Source organism: Ostrinia nubilalis, chromosome 16 (assembly GCF_963855985.1).
Source record: "Ostrinia nubilalis chromosome 16, ilOstNubi1.1, whole genome shotgun sequence".
Classification (NCBI taxonomy): domain Eukaryota; kingdom Metazoa; phylum Arthropoda; class Insecta; order Lepidoptera; family Crambidae; genus Ostrinia; species Ostrinia nubilalis.
Window position 1 is genome coordinate 3,067,831 of NC_087103.1, and position 22,697 is coordinate 3,090,527.

Consider the following 22,697-nt stretch of genomic DNA (forward strand, 5'->3'; position numbering starts at 1 on the left):
AGTGTTATCTTTCAAGGCAGATTAGCAGCGTTGTAACCGTTAACAAGCTTTAACCATTAATAGGGCTAAGCCAAGTGAATTAACGCTTAATTGTCATTGGCTTCGTAATTGCTTAATTGCCCTCTTGATCTTTTAATGAGTTTAGCTTGCAGTATGTAGGTATTGTCATTTCTCTGTACTAACTTTGCTGTGCAATATTGAAATATTTATTCATCATCATCGTCGTCATCATTCAGCTACAGGACGTCCACTACTAAACATAGGCCTCCTCAGTGATTTCCACGTAGCCCGGTCTGGTTGGTAGCGGCCTGCATCTTTTACCTCTATGAGGTACCTAAACAAATATTTTATTGCTGTGACTTTAAACAATTGAAGATTCGTGACTAATTATTCCATTTTTCGTCTCTGGTGGTCGCCTATTTGCATAACTTTACTACTATTTCTACCTGTCTTTGAAAAGTAAATTTGAAGTGTCAAGTGTGTTTTTACAAGGTTTTATTTCTCTTTTTGTATATTTGTTGTTATCCAAATGATCTTATTATTTTAAGGAGTACAACGTTTATAAAATATCTCATTAAACACTCTGGCAGATGTCTTAGTAACAGTAATAATTCTTTAAATGAAATTGTTATTGTTTCCGCCACCGTTCATACCGTAACTAAATTGTCTGCGTATATCGAATGCCAATTTTATCACGAAATTGAACAACACTATGGAACTCTATAATTAAAGCCATAACGTTCTAATTGCGACACGGGTATTTGTAACACGTGCAAGTTAATGAAAAAAGTGTGCATTGTTGAAGAATTTAGGGTTCAATGTCAAGTATTCTTTATGTTTAAAATTAAAGGCCTATGTAGAGTCGACATCACATCAAACTATAATTTTTTTGTTGCAAATTCATCCCTATTTTCAGCTACATTAGATGCCATATTGATAAACTTGACGTGCCTTCATCTGTACTTTATAAAGATAGGATAGGATAATGCTCACTGAGATTGTGGAACTTACCAACAACTCATTTAGTCGGTTGCGAGTAGGCAAGACGAGTAGACGTTGTGGGCAGACGTGTACGACTACGGGACTATTCCCACCTCTCGTTCCCACCACTGCAACTCCTGTGTAGCCAGGATCTACAGCTTGACCGCCACGAAAACCCAACCAATGAAGGTCAAGTTTGTCCCGGGGGAAAGTTAAACTGTCATTGGACCCGCAACGAAATTAATCAGAAGAACATAGGAGGAGTTCGAAATTAAGGTTCGACTTCCCTCCATTGCAAAGCGGATGACAGGTGACAAACAAAGGTTTAAAACCTTTAAGAAAAGATTACGTGTACGACTAGTGTTCTACAAATTAACACTCCTATCTTTACATGAGATCGATAGAACATTTATCACTATTTACGAGCGCATTTTCTTTACGTGATACGCGAGTAACCACTCTTTAAAAGTAGCTGACTCGCCTGCGCTGTGACACAGTTTTTTTTTCGAAACTGCTTGTACGAGAATATAAAGAAGGCTTTGAAAGAAGAAAACTTATAAACATAATCGATTAAAGGTGAAAAACTTGGTAGAGCTTGGTACGCATCAGTTTTTTACCTATAGGTATCACCTATATGAACTACTTAAGTTTGGATTGGGTTGCCTTTTAGTGTTTAATTTCAAAACAAAGCAGATTGATGCCACGATTGCGAGTATGATTAATTGACCGCGGTAATCCAATAGCCTGGCCACAGGAGATGCCATAAATTATCTGTAACTAAGTACATGTGTAGAGCTACTCAATACAATAAACAGTAGGATGTCTGTCTGATGTCTGTCACGCTTTTACGCCTAATCCACTGAACCGATTTTGATGGCTTAGAGTCCCGGGAAAGGACGTAGGATAGTTTTTATCCCAGTTTTTAAAACAGTACCGCCCGCGATTGTTTTTTGTGACAGACAAAATTTCATGCGGGTGAAGTCGCGGGCGAAAGCTAATATACTATAAATAAAGTAACAAATAAACAACATTTTGGACTATCCTACTCTACCACTAAGTTATTAAGTTTAAGCGTTCGCCCTATTAGATGGAAAGCAGTCTCATGACCGTTTTCACCATCAATCCCTAATTTTTAAGTGACCCCTATTGTAACACATAACAGGAATTTTGCTTTCAAAGGGGTCACTTAAAAATTAGGGATTGATAGTCAAAGCGGGCATTAGTTACTGTTTATTGCAAAAAGTGATAGAGAAAGAAAGAGGCTCAGAACATCTTAGTCAGAACGTTTTTTCGGTTACCTATTTGCCATAAAGCTCTGCTAAGTGTAAGGTTAGTTAATTAGATATTTATTTAAAAATTACCTACTTATTTGTTAATCGAATTCACACGAGCAGAGCTGCAGTCATTCGCTACAGCGCAATCATCAAGGAACCGCGCTTGGCCGCACACAAATCGATTCACAACGGATTGTAAGCTCGGCATTGGGATGATTCGCCTCGTAATGTCAATCATTGCGAATAAAAATCAACTGAGGTTATAAATGGTTCCTGCATTCGTAAATAGAATGAAGTAGGCATAGTAATTGCAATCAGGTTTTATTAAAGGGGTTTTCTCATTTGAAGGATGTGAATAATGATAGAGCGGCTGTTCGTTCGTTCGTATCAGCCGAAAGACGTCCACTGCTGGACAAAGGCCTCCCCAAGGATTTCCACAAAGACCGGTCCTGCACCGCTTGCATCCAGGCACCTCCCGCGACCTTCACCAGTTCGTCGATCACCTAGTGGGAGGCCTGACTACGCTACGTCTTCCGGCTCGTGGTCGCCACTCGAGAACTTTTCTGCCCCAACGGCCATCGTCTCTACGAGCTATGTGCCCCGTCTACGGGCGACGGTCATCCTACGGTATCCCGGGCCACGGTCTGAACAATAATTTTGCTAATTTCTAGCTCTCGTTCCTTTAACTGCAACTCCTGTATAGCCAGGACCTCGTATAGTAACTTGACCGCCATAAACAATTATTTATTTGCAATATCATATCATAACCAGACTATTTATAATAAGTATGTATTTACAAAAAAAAAAAGTATTTAAGTATGTTTATATCCGTTGTCTAGTACCCATAGTACAAGCTTTGCTTAGTTTGGGACTAGAAGCGCAGTGTAAAATGTCCAAGGATATTTATTATTATTATTATTATTATTCCGCTTCTCGTTCCCACCGCTGCAACTCCTGTGTAGCCAGGATCTACAGCTTGACCGCCAATAAAAGCCCAACCAGTGATGGTCAAGTTTGTTCCCGGGTAAGATCGATAACGATAGATAACGAGGAAGAGCTTTCTATCGAACTGGTCTAATTTTGATGTTGTCAAGTGTCTACCAGAGGTTAATTGACAATGTGCACATCGTCAAATATAGAGTTCATCGTGGGATGGCAAAAAGTTGTTGACTACGACTTTTTTGTCACTCTTCTCACGTCTATGGAATTACCGGCGCCTTTTTATTGAGAGCCAAGGTCGAGTCAATGCGTCTTGTTTTTTATAGACCGAAGAGTCTGCAGGAGCTCCTAGCACGTGTATGGCACTCATCATTTCTGCCACAGGACGTCCACTGTTAAACATAAACCTCCTTCAATGATTTTCAGTGATTAGTAGCGGCCTGAATTCAACGTCTTCTCTTGTATAAAGTCATCTGTTTACCTTGTGGCTGGACGCCCCGCGCTTGCCAGTACGTGGCATTTTTTTTATCCACATAAAGGAAGCTCTTGGCCTGTATCTCATCTGATGGTAAGTGATGATCAGGCGGAAGGTGGAAGCGAGCTTCACCCGGAATCCTCAACCACGGAGGAACTGGCTGTCTTACCTCTAACTGCCGGAACGCAACAATGCTGTTAACGTTGTTGTTATGGCGACAGACTTAGGTAAGATGCCAAACCGAACCGAAAAATCTGCCCCCATTGGGAATCAAACCCGGGACCTCTGCGTCTGAAGCAGGTGGTCTTACCACTAGACCACAGAGACGGATTTCTGAACCTTTTGCCCCTTAAAAATTATTTTATGGATATTATGCAAGAAAAATGTATTAGCCTGATGTGCTGCTCGACTGTACATATTAGACAGTTAGGCAGTGCCTAACATAGTGTATTGTTGATAAAAATCCACATCACTTAATTGGTTTAATTGGCAAACTGTGCTCGCACAGTATTCCAAATGGATTTTTAATTTAAACTTCAACTTTAACGATAACATAAATGTTATGTACAGGATAAATTTATCCTGTACGTATAACTTTAGATTATTTGCAATGAAAATTATTGCATTAATTTACGAATCAATGTACTCATTGCTGTCAATTCAAAAAATCGTTTGTCGTTTGTTTTCAGTTGACACAAATTTTTAAATAATTTTAATTTCAAAGATTTTTTAAAATGTCGTCGGTCATCTTATTTTGTTTGCAGTAGCAGGATCTTGCTTAACTTTTTAACACAAAGTGCATCCTTGACATGCTTAGAACTTGTTGATTTGATTTCTTTTGTCTTACTGCCTCTACATAGAGAACATAATAGTGACATGTGTGACCTATTGACGGAGTCGTGATCGGCTCATTGGACTTATTTAGTATCAAACGGTCTGTCCATGATTTATCGATTGATTTAGCCACTACTTCGATTGTTCTAGACATAATGATTCAATGCTTATGCCGTAGAAGGCAGAAAAGTATGAATATAGAAATCTTAGAGGCTATGGTTTATGTAGCTATCTACAGGTTGTCCTAAAATGGCTGAAATAAAAGGCTATAAGGGATATTTTCACCATTCGCAAATGCAAAGTATGCAAAGTAGGTACATACTACTCTTTTTAGTGAGCTTAAATGTTATTTATTATTTTTTTACTCATTTTTTTTCTAAGCCCTAAATGGTGGCTAAAATCTAGCGCTTTCTAGGGCAGGTAGTCCTTGGCGGCACATGCTGAGCCACCTCCATTTGCTTTTTCTTTTAGCTTTATAATGTAATTTTGTTTCTTGTAATTCCTTTTATGTGTAAAAAGCAATAAACGTTTAATAAAATCTAGTGTTCTAGCACTAAATGCTGAGAACTCAAGACTTAATCCTGATTAATTTGCTTAAAAAACATTATGGGGCGGCATGTTAAACCTGCAACTTAATTGATTCACAAATTCTGGGATACTTTGCATATCGAGTATCCCAGAATTTGTGAATCAATTAAGTTGCAGGTTCTCTTGATAAGGTTGTTTTTAGGCAGGTTTATTGCAGCACGTGTATATGTATAGCTGGTAATGCAGTGCGTAGGTGGAGTAGGTAGGTTCGCACGCTGTTTGTTTTCAATCAGTTACCGTTATCTCGCTTACTAAGCTGTGCAATACTGATCAGAATATGCATCGGGATGTGTTTATAGTACGAGTATAGTTTGAGTAATCATTTTACTTCAAACAAGAATTTCAATTCAAAATTGCTTTGGGTCGGTCTTGAATTTTGAAAATTGTCTCTCTCTATCGCTCAACATTCATAAAACTCATTTATTTTTGCTTATTAAAATCATTTTTACACGTCCCAGTATTAACCCTACCACTGCTTCGGGACAATAAATGGCTCAGTGCTGAGAAGAAGCAGCGCAAGCAACTCAGTCACTATTGTTAAAAGAAAAACATTTAATAAAGCACCATTTCCACTTTTAATTCTTTCTTGCAACTCCTGTAGCCAAGATCAGCAGCTTGGCTTTGGCTATCAAAATCAATTAGTGAAGAAAGACCTGTTCCAGGGGTTTAATTGTGATTGACAAGCTACCAATTTAATCAGAAGAAAATAGAAGGACTTCGAAAAGGATTCATCGTCAAGTACAATGCGGATGACAGTAACTAACAAAGTTACAAGTAACTTAAAAAAATAAAAGATTATTTGAAGTAATTATTATAAGTTATCCACCGGTTTTCTCCTTATACAGCACTTTGAAAGTTGTTAACGTGCTTGTGTAATTACACGGACGGGTTTGGAAAGCTTAAAAGCTCGTGTAAGAAACGTATGAGATGTCTCCGAAAGCGGTTATGGAAAATTATACACATTTTTATACTAGACTCTATGTTCGCGGTATGAAAAGTTTTAGTAACTTTTAATAAGTTTATTTAAGGATTATGAAGTGCCTATATCTTATGATGATGCTTATTTGTCCGTGGTCTTCTTTCTTTCTTATTATCTTTTCTTAAAGGTTATTAAACCTTTTTTTTGTCACCTGTCATACGTTTCGCACTGGAGGTAAGTCGAACCTTAACTTCTAACTCTTTCTATGTTCTTCTTCCTATGCGCTTCTGATTATTTGGTTGCGGGTTCAATGTCAGTTTAATTTTCCCCCGGGACAAATTACCTTCACTGGTTGCGTTTCTATTGGCGGTCAGGCTGTAGATCCTGGCTACATCGTTGCAGGGGTGGGAACGAGAAGAGGCGAATATTTTTCACAAAATCGCTAAAAAGCACGGACATTTTTTCTTGTAATTTGTACAAGTATGTCACCAACCCACTTAGTAACATGCGAGCCCAAGACAATGGTCACATGACGTGCGAAGTGTACGGCGTGAGAATCCGATAAACATGGACTAAGCGACTGCGCACACTGGGCGACAAGGACTATTCTATTCTAAGGTACAAATGATTATAAATAAAAGTCAAACATGTTTGAAACGAGCACCCTACAAAAATGAAACCGTAAAGGCCTACGTAGACTACGAAATGTCGCGTTGTTGTGTAACAAATTATCATGAATAGCCACATGAAAAAGTAGCATTAACGTTAATTTCTCAATTAACTGATAACTAAGCGTGACAACGACACATTGTGTAGTAATTAGTTTTTCACACTTGTATAGCTTAGACGCGACAGAGGAATTGTTTTTGCGGTTAAAATGGCGGTTTTTTGCGATTTGGTCTATCATAGTGTGTTGACTGAACCGATAGGGATGTGGTTTTTACTGTAAGGTACATGTTCTTACTATTGCAGTCGATGTAGAGCTCATAGTTTTATGGTGCAGCAAAACCTATGAAAACGGAAAGATAAGCTGCAAGACCACATTTTATTGTACATTATTATCTCGGTGAATAAAATGAAATAATATTAAAATAATTTGACTATAAATTAATGTGCACATTTAAAATTTACAATTACAGAAAACACTATATTTTTCATGAGAGTCGTTTTTCATAGCACAATTATTGTTTTTGCATGGCTTCAATATCGCTGTATTTCGATTTTTATTGTACCTACAATCCTACATAATCATTATTTATTAAATCTATCATCGATTATTTTCCAGTCATCATCACCATCATCATCGTTTCATCCAGAGGACGTCCACTGCTAAACATAGGCCCCAATGATTTCCATAATGGCCGGTTGGTAACGGCCTGCATCCGTTATTTTCCAATATTTGCAATTAATTATTTCTTCACATAATATTTTCCAACATATTCTTAAAAGTACTTCATCAAAGAGGATAAAGACTCGTTTAATGAAGCCGCTTATTCGAATGATTTATTTACTCGATGTTAATGAATCATGTTATTCATTAATTAAACTAACCAATTAAAGAGTGAATCTTATCGTAGAGTCAGGAAAGATAAACTCAATTTCGCAATATTTAAAATTGGACTGGATATTTTATTTATAGCAGTCTGACATGGTTCAATCAGATGAATAAACTATGTATTATGTTTATATCTATATCTATAAAAGCGAAAGGTCACTGACTGATTGACTGACTGAGTCACTCACTCATCACGAAATCTCAGAAACTACAAGTGCTAGGAGTCTCAAATTTTTCATGAGGGTTCCTTTTAAAATGTAGGTGCTCACTAAGACGGGATTTTGAAACATTCAATAACTAAGGGGGTTCACGGGATCCACGCGTACGAAATCGCGGGTGGCCGCTATGTATATGTCACATAAAGACCCGCGTCTTTCTACTTATTTTAGTTGAAATGGAACGCGAGAGTTTAATATATTATATTGACTTATGTTCTGTAATGTAAAAATGATTTCAACTAAATTATTGATCAATTGCGCGGTTATTAATGTCTGTTGCCTTCGGTCTATGGAAATATCTCGGTGAAGTTATTTATAACTCAAGGCATTATTAGGTATAGCGTAACGTTCGTTTCAGCTAAATGACGTCCACTGCTGGACAAAGGCCTCCCCCAAGGTTTTCCACAATGAACGGTCCTGCGCTGCCCGCATCCAGGCTCTTCCCGCGACCTTTGCCAGATCGTCGGTCCACGCTACGTAGCCCGTGGTCGCCACTCGAGAACTTTTCTGCCCCAACGGCCATCGTCTCTACGAGCTATGTGCCCCGCCCACTGCCACTTGATTTTAGCAATTCTGCGAGCTATGTCGGTCACTTTGGTTTTCCTGCGTAGGTATAGCGTATAAGTAAGCGTTTATAAAAATGTGCAATAATATGTGGAATTAAATCTATAGGCATTAATTACTACTAGACATTATATGGCGGTTAATTAAAATAATTAGGTTAAAATTCGATGCTTCATGCAAATATAAAATATAAAATACGTAATGAAACTATTTGATTATTTGATTTAGGTGTCACATTTCGTGTCAAAAAAGATAATAGAGTTTGTGAAACGTACAAATATTTAATTCTTTGTTATTTGTATCTTTTATCATGTTTTCGTTGCATTTGATTAAAAATTTGACATTTACTTTTGTCTCAAGATCAAAAATAAACATTCATGCATTTGGTAGATAAAAATGCTAGTGATTAGCTACTGATTTTGTTGCAAGCCGAAATAAGTTTTTCATAGAGCTACCGATATATTTGATAATTTGTAACTTTGAAGCTCATAGTTCAAAATATAGGTACCACGCGGAAAATTGATACCGCCTGTTTATTTGAAGCACAAGATTTGAAACTAAAATGACGGGACTATTCCCACCTTTTATCCCCACCGCTGCAACTCCTGTGTAGTCAGGATCTACAGATTGACCGCCAATAAAAGCCCAACCAGAGAAGGTCCAGTTTGTCCCGGGGGAAAGTTAACCATTGGAACTAATACGGGCTCGTTAAACGCTTTCTCAATGTCAGATGACAATATCGTCACCGTCGTGGCAGAATTAAATAACTGACAAAACCAAAGTTGCGAGATATTCACGTTTTTGTGATTTTTTTCGTTAAAAATGGCGATAACTTTTAAGGGTAAAAATATTTTACTGTCGGTCTTTTGATATTTTATACAGCAAATTTACCTTTATTAAATCAATATTCTTCGATGACGTTATTTTGTATTATTTTAAATAAAAAAATAAAAATGTAATTATTTAGTTTTGCCACAACCGTATTTTACAACTAAGTTGCAGTTATTTAGTTTTTGCATGTCACTTATTTAGTTTTTCCACAACCAAGGTATTACAAAAACGAATATTTCCATTGAATAAGTACACTTGTTTAATTTTGCCACACTTTTATTGACCTAAATGTTGATTTATTCATTTTATTTTATTTGTTTTGTTAATGCGATTTTAGTCAAAATATGTAAAATTGTTAAATAATACTAGAATATACCTACTTATTAAATACTTATAAATGTTTAACAAATTGGTATGGTAACCATCAACATCAGATTCCTATAACATTAAAATTAAATTGAAAGAACCAACATCAAAATGAATATCAAAATTAAAATAATCCAAAAACAATAAAACTGTAATAGGGATATCTCCCTAGGGATCCATAGGGATCCCTTACCCTCAACGTCATGGCAGAACGACGTTCAATGTCACTGCAGATCTCCGTTGACGCTAAGGCACATCGGCAGCTCAATAGACAGATATGGAAGTCCTTGCGACATGATGTTCGCAACTTTAATACAAATAGTATTAAAGAGGCGATAGAGCGGAACCAAGGCTCGAAAGTGTTCGCTAGAGACAACTCTATTGGGCGAAGCTATCTGACGAAGCTGAAGACTGCGGAAGGTGGTGTAACGCCAACAAAAGCCGAGGTTCTGGGTGAGATTGAAAAGTTTTATGGACAGCTATATACCTCGACGAAGATATTGTGGATATCAGCATTATCAGCTTATACGAGATTAGGATGGCTCTCAAACACCTAAAGAACAACAAGGCACCGGATCATGACGGGATAACCTCGGTCCTTCAGAGACTATTTAACTTCGTCTTACTCCAGGGAACAACGCCAGAGGCATGGAACAGAAGAGTGGTGGTACTCTTCTTCAAGAAAGGGGATGAAACCTTGCTGAAGAATTACTGACCCATCTCGCTTCTGAGTCATGTCTACAAGCTGTTTGCGAAAGTTATCACGAATGATCTCGCGCGTAGGTTCGATGACTTCTAGCCTCCCGAACAAGCCGGTTTCTGAAAAGTGTCGGTACATATCGAGGTGCAGAAGTGCTTGTACAGAAACGCCACCATGTTGGTCCGAGTACAGGAGTGGAGTACGAGGGCGATTCCTCTGCAGCGAGGCATGAGGGAGATGTTATATCTCCGGATCTCCGAAACTATTCACCGCTGCATTGGAAGACGCTTTCAAACTCCTTGAATAGAAAGGATTCGGCACAAACATCAACGACGAGTACATCATTCAGCTTCGGTTTGCCGACGATATTGTGTGGTCATGGCAAAATCACTGGAAGACCTCGGCACAATGCTCGAAGACCTTAGTCTCCCAAAAGGTAGGCCTTCGGGTGAACAACATGAAAAAACGAAGCTTTTGTTGGTTAGGAGCTCGAATCTTGAGATTGTTGACAAGTATGTCTACCTCGGACAAACGTTTCAGCTAAGCAGAGAAAGAGGTCGAATCCAACTCGGCTGGGTAGCATTCGGGAAACTACACAACATCCTTTCGTCCAAAATATCTCAGTGCCTAAAGACAAAAATCTACAATCTGTATGTGTTACCACTGATGACGGCTCGGGAACGCGGCCTCTTACTCAAGTTGCACAGCATGCTTTGAAGAGGGCTATGCTCAGTTTTTCTGTACAAGAGACAGGGCACATTATTACGCAGAACTGACAGACAATGGGGCAGCAAGGTTCTGGAGTGGAGGGCACGTACCGAAAAGCACAACGTGGACTTCATAAAGGTAGCAGGAAAGCACTGGGTGCAGACCGCTACCAGCCGGTCATATTGGAAATCATTGGGGAGGCCTATGTTCGGCAGTGGACGTCCTATATGGCTGAAATGATGATGATGATGAAGGTTTAACATCTGAGTAATGAACATTGAAATTAAAAGTAACATTTAAAGTAATGTTACAAAAATGAAATAAATCAAAAACACAATTTGTACGAGTATTTTGAAGCAATGTTTCGGATTGAGTTGTGGCAGAATTAAATAAAGTCACTTATTGACTTTCTTAGTACAAGTATTTTGAAGCAATGTTTTGCAGTGAGTTGTGGCAGAATTAAATAAAGTCACTTATTCAGTTTTGCCAGGTAAATTTTACAACAAACAGAGTTGTAATTTATGGTCAATAGTTTCACTAAACTGAAGATATCTTTGGAAATATCATAGATATTGCCACGAGAGTAAGACCAAAATATAGGTAACACTTTCTACTATACAAAAAGTGGAAAAAGTGATTTTTGCCAAAAGTGTCAGTTATTTAATTCTGCCACGACGGTGACGATATGTCTCGTAAAACATCAAGTTTGACATCAGGGTAGTGACTTGATACAGCTCTCATCATCATAAAGCAATTGTCTTTACCACGACCATTATGTAGTTCTAAGTTATTATGACCCACCCACAAGGTGGACCGACGACCTCATAAAGGTACCAGGCGCTGGATGCAGGCTGCCACCAACCGGCCATTGTGGAAATCATTGGGGGAGGCCTATGTTCAGCAGTGGACGTCCTATAGCTGAAATGATGATGATGAAGTTATTATGAAAGTATTCATGAATATTCGCCCTTAAAAATTATGCGTATGAATGTCATTAATCATGACATTGTCAAATAACCTTTCTCGAAATTCAATGACTATTATACTTATCTTTTACAGCTGTAGGTATTATTTTATTTATATCTTTTGAGTTTGGATAGCTACCTTATCATTTTAATTGCAAAAATGTAAGAACGTAAGAAGTACTTGCTTTTTCACCTAGATTAATGATAAGTTACCTACTTTGATGTCCTTATTTCCCCGGTTATCGTTATTTGCTATAGTTTAAAAAAATTCTCGGCGCCATTTTTTTTAACCATTACGGGTTGTTCTGGCTTGCATAGGTAACACCTGATGGAAAATGATGATCAGGCCGAAGGTGGAATAGTGCTTGTGTTCCACTCAACAGCTGCTGATTTTTACTACTAACTATGGCACAGTTTTAACCGCCCCTGTGGTCTGGTGGTGAGTCCATCTGCTTCAGGCCCAGGAGTCCCAGGTTCGATTCCCAGTGAGGGCAGATTTTTCTATTCGGTTTCCTTGATGGTAGGCTTGTTCTAAGTCCGCCTGGCTAACTACCACCATCTTACTTAAGTATGTCGTTATAACAACAATGTTAGCAGCATTATTGTGTTCGGGTAGTTGGAGGATATAGCCAGTTCCTCTCTAGTTGAGGATTCCGGGTGAAGCTCGCTTCCACCTTCGGTCTGATCATAACTTTCCATCATTTGATTTTGACGCTACGGAAACGGTGCGCATCCCTAGTGCGCAGGGTCCGGGGCAGCCCCAACATCATCTTAAACGCGCTCTCCGCAAGATTTGACTGTCAGTACATTAATCATTGCTCTATGATTAATGTACTGACTAACGAACAAATAGCAAAATGCAAAAATTGACTTGTTTGAATTGTTTGAATCTAATTTAATGTGAATTGAAATGAAATTTAAATATTTTATTATTATTATAATTATTAACTGTAACCTTAAACCTATGACTGTGTGTTGAAATAAATGACTTATTATTATTATTATTATTATTTGAGATGCAGGCTGAGAGCTTCCTCGTTATGGATGAAAAAACATCAACACCTATGTTATAGAGGACCTACACTGAATCGTCCCAGCTATGACATTGTCAGGATACTGGATTATTAGTTCCGATTTTTGCCACATAGGAAAACCATATAATTGACATTTACAGGAGGGCGCTACTATTTATACAGGGTTGTTACTTTTTGATTTTTGCCACTTGACGTTTCAGAATCGTGGAACTATACTAGCGAGTGAATGGATATAATCTGTGACGCGCACAGACACGTGCGTCAAGCGTGTGCGCATCAACACATGGGACCGGTCCATTGTTGGGGCAGGTACACGACTGTGGGATCGGTTTCAATTTGAAATTGTAACGTATTTTGTATCATTTTTGCATTTGTTTGTATGTAAGGGATTCAGAGCATTGCATTATCCTGCTGTGAACGGTTATTTGTTTAATTGAAATAAGGCCATTATTATGTGGGAAAGTGAGATGGATGTTTATACTCGTAGCAAACAAAGTATCTTACGTGTCTTTAAGTTAATGGGTTTATCTATAATCTAGTGGCCTTAATACAGACGACGCGATGGTAGGTTAAGCTAAACACAGTGGCATCTTGATATTTTTGGAATAGGGTATATTTTGCTTCAAATATGTATATTCTGATGTGCATTTGAGTGTTCAAACTCTACTTAGTTTGGATCTACGTGCGTCGGTTGAAACGAATTTATGTAACTTAAAAAGATGCAAATTATATGCAAGAATGTTCGACTTAAATAATGGAAATAATGATCAGATTCTAGAACATTCTTAATTGAAAGAGACGACAAATCATTAAAATGTAGAGTCAGAATACGTTTCACATAAATTAAATAAAAATAAAATGTTTTTCAGTGTATTAAGTAATGTTTACTAATGTAATTATTACGGGTACAGTCAGAGGAAAATACTAATTAAATTACAAAAACAATAAAAACCCATAAATAAGGATTGTTTTTACTAAAGGATAATCTAATAATTGAATGATTGTGGTGATAGTGATTCCTCGTAGACTAATTTGATGGCCGTTTATACAGCTGGCGTATTGTAATCCATATTTACCAGAATAATAAGATATTTATACCATTTTTTGTCTAGGTACACTTACCTTTTAGACTGCTTTGCTATAATTTTATTTTGTTCGCATCATTATTAGTGAAAAGATAAATTGTTGATTGATTTCGTCTTTTGTCTCTAAATCCTAGATGACTAATTGTCATACATTACATTTTGTTTACATAATTACTCAACATAGGTACTTGAAAAAGTATTTTACAATGATTAACGAAACAAATCCATACAAGTCAATCTTAACATGCGATTAATTGCTTTTGCTTGATCATTAACTTTTTTATATTCTTGTCTATTTTTTATTGATTTTCGTTGACATTTAGCCAATTAGAACACACTTAAATTATTTAAAACTCTCGATATGCAGCTGATCAATCGGGGTATGCGCTGAATAACATAGCGGCACGCGTATGTAATCCAATTTTAATCGGGCACCGCGCATGCGTACACGTTTTCATAACTTAGAGACGGTAACCAACACGCAAATGTGTCATACCAAACACTCTACATAAAAGTTAACAAATAAACGAAAGTGCAAAATAGAAAAACAGTACTCACTCAGCTAAGCATCACTAATTAAATTGGTATACCATGACCCAATTTCTGTGTGCGCGGTTAACCTCGCCCAACTTCACGTGTGCACTTCGCTATCACTCAACAATGATAAAAATCGAGAAATGTCCCCGTAAATATCGTATTTCGATTGTATTTAGTGCGGATTTCACGCACAATGCTCGGTTACCGGCACGCGTGTGCCTGGATCGTATTAAAAATGACGTCTGGGCGCTTATTGGACCTGTTGCATGGACCGTGCCTCACTTCGGACTGAATTTTTATCGTGGTGAGCGCATACGCCGGTCGCGCGCACACATCTGACGCATTGCTTCCATCCTACTCATCGCTGGCTTCATTGCATCACTTGTAACAGATACTCTTCACGCGCTATCAATGGATGACGTCTCTACTTGGAACTCCAACTCTAAAGGTATAAATAACGCCAGTGGTGGCAGAATGCACCATCTGTCGTGATTGTCTTATGCATTTTGTTTGAGAACATAGATGACACATGCGTTCGATTGAAGTCTCATATAACATCTGGAAGTTACCAAGGGTAATGACCCAAGGTTACAGTTAAGTAAAAGTCTTGCATAAATTTTAATGATAACGAGTGTCCTTGTAAGGACGTTGTCCTACAAAGCTATGTCATTGTTCAAACCTGCTTAGAATAAGAAAAACGTGGTATGAATATTTCGATATCCATCTAAATTTTAAAACAGTGCTCCTGTTTATATTCTATTGAATTTTCTTCCATAAACCGGCTTGACTCTACATTGTCTCTTTTTGGTAATTTATAGAATAATTCTCACTAAAACCTACTGAATTATGGCATTAATATGGTACCCATCTACATTTTATTATTGTGTTTCAATATCTAAATATATATAAATCAAAGGTGACTGACTGACTGACTGACTGACATAGTGATCTGATATACGCACAGCCCAAACCACTGGACGGATCGGGCTAAGAATGGATTTTACGAAACTCCACCCCTAAGGGGGTAAAACGGGATCCACGCGTACGAAACCGGCCGCCGCTAGTCATTGACAAAAGTATTTTGAGTACACCACATTAGTTAATCTTACTGATTGATGAAACTTTCCTATAGTAATTTATACTCACACACACAACGATAGGAGATAAAATGCAGCTAAAAGCATATCATGACGCAAATAAATCATAAATATGTTTTCATATCAGAATAAACGTATTAAATCATGGTTTACGTATGAAGTGTAAAATAGAAAACATTGTACATCATATTGTTACAACGTAAAGCGTAATGGTAACTAACAAATAGGATCTATAAAACATACACTAGAATGAGGGTTTTTGACATATCTGTCAATGTCATGTCAAAAATAACCAATCATGTAGCATTTGGACCTCGCGTCTACGTATTGCCATCTGGCGGATTTTTCATACGTGAAAACCCTCATTGAGAACCTCCTCCTTTTTTTGAAGTCGAAAGTGAGTCCAGTTTTCAAATTGTAATCGTAGGAATTTCTGTCATAAAGTATTGTGGTCATTAGCTTTTGCCCACGGTTTCGCTCGTATTGTAATGTCTAAATAATAATACCGTAAAGTTTCAAAATCCGTTCAGTAGTTGTTGCGTGATAGAGTAACAAACATACAAACTTTCGCATTTATAAATCCTACATTTAAATTTTAAAAAAATAGAATCACACGTTTAATATACAATGTTTGTCAAAAAATTGTAACTTATAAATACCCAATACAATTTTATTGAATTTTAATCAACATTAATATGATACACGTGTAACGAAAAATGTAGACTCCTAATAATGAAATAATTTGTCTTGATACAGTTTTACTAAAAAGGAAATAATTCGAGTGTAACAATAAAATAATATACGAGTAGTAACTTATGTAGATTCCTGAAGAATATAAATTTTAGTTGATAGAGTTTTGATTTTTAAGTTCCTCATTCGTTTGTTTCAGCCAAATGACGTCCACTGCCTCCAAACAAAGGCCTCCCCCAAGGATTTCCATAACGACCGACCCTGTGCTGACCGCATCCAGGCTCTTCCCACCACCTTCACCAGATCGTCGGTTCACCTAGTGGAAGTGGATTTTAAGTAGAAATTATTTATTTACAATTAATTGTTATAGAGTTAAGGTAATCTTTACAATATTATCATACGCATATTAAACTTGTGATAACTTTTAGTTAATGTACTGTAAAGGTTTTAATCCTCATACTTTTATTAACATACACATAAACTTTTGTCAACTTATGTGCTTTGTTAACACTAACAGGCAAAATGAGAGCTTTGTGGTCGTGTCGAGAGCTTTGTTTATTTCAGGACGTTCAAAAAAGTCCTCCAACAGAGGGGTCATTCACTGTAGAGCTAAGTACAGTGATGAGTGTTTTAACTTTACCTCTTTTATGAGGCTAAGTTCACCTTTGACTTCAACTATGTAAGTAACGAAAGGATGAAAGACGGTTTTGGTACATATTATAGTCCTTAGGGACTATAGGGACTATCCTAGTCCTATCCTAGTCCTAGTAATATGCGAAAGTTTGGATGTTTGGATGTCTGGATGTCTGCATGTCTGGATGTTTGTTACTCTTTCACGCAAAAACCACTGAACGAATTTAGATGAATAACATATAAGCTATAATTTATGACGATCTGTGACAAACTAAATTTCACGCGGGTGAAGTCTTAGGTAAAAGCTAGTAAATTTATAAATCCCTGCTGTCCCTACTAATATAACATATGCGAAAGTAACTTTATCTGTCTGTTAAGCTTTCACGCCTAAACTACTGTACCACTTTTGATGAAAGATAATATAATAGACATAGTTTGAGTCCTAGGAAACGACGGGTAGTTTTTTAACCCAAGTTTTGAAACAGGGATGCTCGCGACGATGTTTTTGTGAAATTTCACGCTGGCAAAGTGCAAATCACTTCAAGTAGATTGTTACTCTAATTATTTTGAGTTTGCTACTTGATAACTTCATAAAGCATACTTTTTTTACAACAATATATTTGATCAAGCTACTAATAATTTTTGTTACATCAATTAACATTCAAAACAGTGACAGTGTTCGAGTTTAATAATTAACTGTAACTCTTTACAATTCATTAGCTTCCTTGATAAAAAACAATTAATTCAAATTAACTGTTGATAACTCATTAATGTTGCGATTTGATTGAAGTTTTAATTGAAATAAAATAATTTAAAGTTAAATAATTTCCGCTAGCTACCCCGGTAAACTTCGTGCCGCCTAGGTTCATGAGAAATAATGTAGGTTTATAAATAATAATAATCTATATAAATAAAAATGAATTGCTGTTCGTTAGTCTGATTTTGGTTTTAAAATGTTTGTCGTAGTCCAGGGTAGGTCTAAACGGTGAGAAAATAAGGAAAAATTGCGATGGCTTATTTATAGCCTTTAAGGCGGAACAGAGTTCGCGGGTTCAGCTAGTAATCAATAAAGCTACATAGCATCTTTTCGTCCAAAATACCTCAATGCCTCAAGACGAAAGTCTTTAATCAGTCTGTGTTACCAGTGATTACATACGGCTCCGAAACGTGGCCTCTCACCATAGGCCTCATAAAGAAGCTCAAAGTTGCACAGCGTGCTGTAGAAAGGTCTATATGCTCGGTGTTTCTGACATAGCCCGACGGACTAGCAAGCTGAAGTGGCAATGGGCAGGGCACATAGTACGCAGAACTGACGGCCGATGGGGCAGCAAGGTTCTGTAGTGGAGGCCACGTACCGGAAAACGCAGCGTGGGACGTCCACCCACAAGGTGGGACGTCCACCCACAAGGTGGAACGACGACCTGATAAAGGTAGCAGGAAGGCGCTAGATGCAGGCCGCTACCAACCGTGCGATGTGGAAATCATTGGGGGAGGCCTATGTTCAGCAGTGGACGTCCTACGGCTGAAATGATGATGATGATGATGAATATACAAATATCCTTGGACATTTTACACTACGCTTCTAGTCCCAAACTATGCAAAGCTTGTACTATGGGTACTAGACAACGGATTTAGGTTTCTAATGGTACAAGAGTTTTCGAATCGGTTAAATAGAACCGAATATTTAACACAAACAAACAATCAAATCTTTGCTCTTTAAGCATATTATTAGTTACAAGTTACTAGTACGAGAAATCCTTATCGTAGGTGAATGATTTGTAATAGCTCAGTCTACAAAGGTATTTTTGTCGTTATCAGTAAGCGCCAGTTATTTTTTCTCAATCATAATTGAGTCGTTGAGTCATTTGTTTTATTTTATTGCCCTTATCGAGCTGAAAGTATTGCGACGGGGCTGATTCTGAGCAATTTTACAGTTTATATATACGTTTTCTTTATGCGAAATACTTCATTGTCATTGATGTCGTAAAACTAATAATAAATACTAACTTAATTGCTTGTCATATTACAACCCTCTCTCCATTCATCCATTATAGGCGTATTTGTACTTGTTAAATCAATTAATGATATTATTAAACACCTATTGGTAATAATAGAGACAAATAATTGTAAGTATGGATGCAATTGAGAAAGGATTAAAATATGACAAGATCTCAATATACAAATTTATGAAAAGAGCCTTAATTTTTTATCTGGTTTCTTCTTCTTTCCCATCCTGTATGGTCAGTGTGAAGATTGTAGACCAAATCCTCCATTTGCGTCTGGTTATCTGGTGGCCGTGCTCTTGTAGTAGATACTTTAAAATTTAGGGTCTAAATGATCTGATGATGATAGAAGAAAGATGACGCAGAAGGAATAGATTTAACAGCGTAGAATAAAGCTCTGTGATTGGTTTATGTGCGACCCTGTGCGTCCACGCGCACTGTGAGACCTTAGGTCTTGTCCAGGAGGGCGAATTTGAATTTTCAACTCGCGCGTGTCTTGTGGACGCACGCAATGTATTGGCTGCTAGTATCTCGCCAACGCGCGTATGATTCTACGCGCGAAGACTTTCGTGGTGAATTCGCCCTCCTGGACAAGGCCTTATAGTAATGTTTGTGAATACGGGCGAATGTCATCTCAGAATCAGCCCCAAAGTCACACATAAACAAATCCGGGCAATGGACAAATAGACAGGCCACCGTATCGGCCACTATCGGCCGTATCTGTATCATGAGCCACGCCCGAGCCACTATGTTGCAGGCAAAGTATGAAGTCAGATATAGCTTCGATGCTTGTTTCTGTTATTTTAGAGTTGTGATCTGAAATAGAACATTCCCATGAAAGCATTGTAATGTGCTACAAAGTAACTGTAGTTTTTCTAATATCAAAATTGAACTAAACCATTTTCATGTGACATATTGCCAAGACGAGATCATAATGGCTTACATTGTTAACAAGTTATCAGATCTCATGTAGAGCCAAGCTTTTAACTCTACACGCTAGGGCGTAGGATAGGTCTTAATGGAGGACACCGTCAGGTTTTAGTGAGTAGGCTCTGCCCCTCTGGCAGGGAGAGCCTCACATAACCCACTGGCTCCCCCGGGCCAGTGGGTATTTCATGCATTTTTTGACGAAAAAAAAAAGGATAGGTCCTAATCTCTATACCTTGGTCGAAAATATGTGGCACGGTTCTTTCGCAGTCGTCGTCACAGGCATACGGTGAAATATTTATTCACTGTTCATTATTTTTCTATTATCTATTCTCATAGTAACGAAATGACCAAGAAATGAACACCGCCAAAAACAAGACTTTCATCCTAACAAGTTTTCAAGTAACGTTCCTAAGGCTGGGTTGCACCATCTTACTATAACTTTGACAGACGTCAAAAATCTGTCAAAATCCATACAAAAAGCACCGGTATCTTCAAAGTTACGGTCAAAGTTAGATGGTGCAACTCAGCCTAAAATTCTGATTTAACTTAATGCCCGTAACATAACGATACAGCGGTATCTGACCGCGGTATTTCATCCAATAACGTTACCAAAACCCGATAGGCTCGGGAAAGAAAGGCCGCGAGGAAGAGGATAATTTTATGACTTGAAATGAGGTACATATTTATACAGGTTGTTTGGCGCAAGGTTAGACAAACTTCGTGGGTGTATAGGTAAGGTCATTACCCTGTATACTGGAGTTCGTTCGTTTCAGCCAAATGACGTCCACTGCTGGACAAAGGCCTCCCCTAATGTTTTCCACAACGAACGGTATGGTACGGAATATTTTAGAGTACTAAGACCGCATTTTCCAACAAAATCTTTCAAAAAATTGACCTTTGTGTTATGAAATGAAACAACTATGACACTTAAGTTCTTCGGTACTCAAATGAAGCAAAATTATCAGAAAATCATCAACTTAATAAATTGACTTGATTGAAGGGTTTCAAACCCTTCCACCAAAGAAGAGGAGGCTCGTAGTCCCAACAGCGGGCTGTGATGGGCTGTTGGTAATGATGATGAACTGTTGATACAGTTAATTTATTTTAAATGGAATTGAGATTAAGACAACGTTCTATATATTATAGGGTAGAGACTAGCTGTCATTTATTATTAATTAAATTTAGATTTGTACTTACCTACAGAAGGAAGAGTTGATAATAAAAATTTAGGTGTGAATAAAAATGATCCACATATCAATTATTTTGCCTACGCCACAATTAGTAGAGTTACTAAGGACAAAACTTGCTCGCAGACTATGAAGTATGAGACTCTAGATTTGATTAACATAATATTACAACCGCAGCTCTACTTATGGTGATTGTAGCTGAATGTTCTTGATTTTCCGAATTAGGTTAGTCTAGTCTAGCTCCTACGTGACTTAATATTAATCTTAGCATTAATATCCAGTCTGTTCACCACCGGATAGTCTGGATAATTATCAAGTTCCTAGACAGACATTCACGTTATTTGTTTCGGTCGACAGAACGTCTCACTGATATAGTAAATGTGAGAGTTTTTGAGGATAGTTACTTAGGCTGGGTTGCACCATCTTATTTTACCTTTAATAAACGTCAAAAATTTGTCAAACTCCATACAAAAAGCAGCGGTTATCGTTATAGTTACCGTTAAGGTGGTGCAACTCAGCATTAAACTCTGGAATCGTCGTTGAGTGACAAGCAATCGACTAGTTTTCTTAATTGAATGTTTTATCGCTGGTACTACATAATTAGAAATATCACTAATATTATGGCATGACTACCTTTAAGTGCTTGTTTACTTGTGTTGTGGTTTCTATTAGGTAATCTGTGGTAATTTGCTGCCATTGCTGAGATACCTACCAGCTCCCCGGTCAATGTTACATTCGTCATATTCGTTGCATACCTACTTACTGTTGGCTAATGAGGCTAATCCCATCTCTCGATCCCACCCTAGTGGGATAGTAGCAGTACCTAACTACAACTTCTGTGTAGCCAAGAATTACTACTTTATCGCTAATAAAACTTAACCAGAAGCTAAATTAGTACTGGATACCAGCAATTAACTAAAAACTAAAAATATAAACTCCGGTAAATAGTTCTGCAATGCCCATCATTGAAATAACCAGAAATACACGTAGCAAGAATCGAATGTTAGTCAAATAAAGCCCACTGGTACTCTATTCAATCGCAATATCAACAAACTCGTCGATTTACAAATAAAACCAACCTCAACTGTATTTTACAGTGGAACCGAATGCTAGATAATTAAAACGATGTATGCATATTTGGATTTTTTTGCATGATTGTTTAGTTAGAGTTCATATGACGGATTGTGGTGTTTTTATTCGGTCTACCAAAAATCAATGTTGATCAGCAAACGCCTGTGAATGGTTTTATAGCAACATGTTTAGTAATTATGATATTGCTGAGTATAAAGATTGAATAAGCATAGATGTTACTGTTATTTTAATGTGGAATTTTTACATACAACAAACATCATTATCTTTCTGTTACATTTAAAATTTAATGTGTGGACAGTGGATACTATTTTGGTTGCAAAGGTATTAGGTTCGATCGTTCGTTCGTATCTACATGAATTTCTTTGCCCTAAACTAAAACTAAATAGGTAGAGTTTATTATTTTTAGGGGAAAGAAATACAGATATAAAAAAAATATAATGTAGGTTCTGTCTTCAAGCTATACTAACCTGCATGAAAAAATAAAAGAAAATA

General features: G+C 37.4%; 1 protein-coding gene across 1 annotated transcript in view; it reads right to left on the bottom strand.

The window, feature by feature from the left end:
* LOC135079272 (organic cation transporter protein-like) overlaps nucleotides 1-14,868 on the bottom strand; it is a 36,074-nt gene extending 21,206 nt beyond the window's left edge. Inside the window, exon 1 of the mRNA XM_063973887.1 lies at nucleotides 14,595-14,868. The gene's annotated coding sequence lies outside the window, so the exon portion shown is untranslated. The remainder of the gene's footprint in view (nucleotides 1-14,594) is intronic.
* Between the last annotated feature and the right edge of the window lie 7,829 nt (nucleotides 14,869-22,697).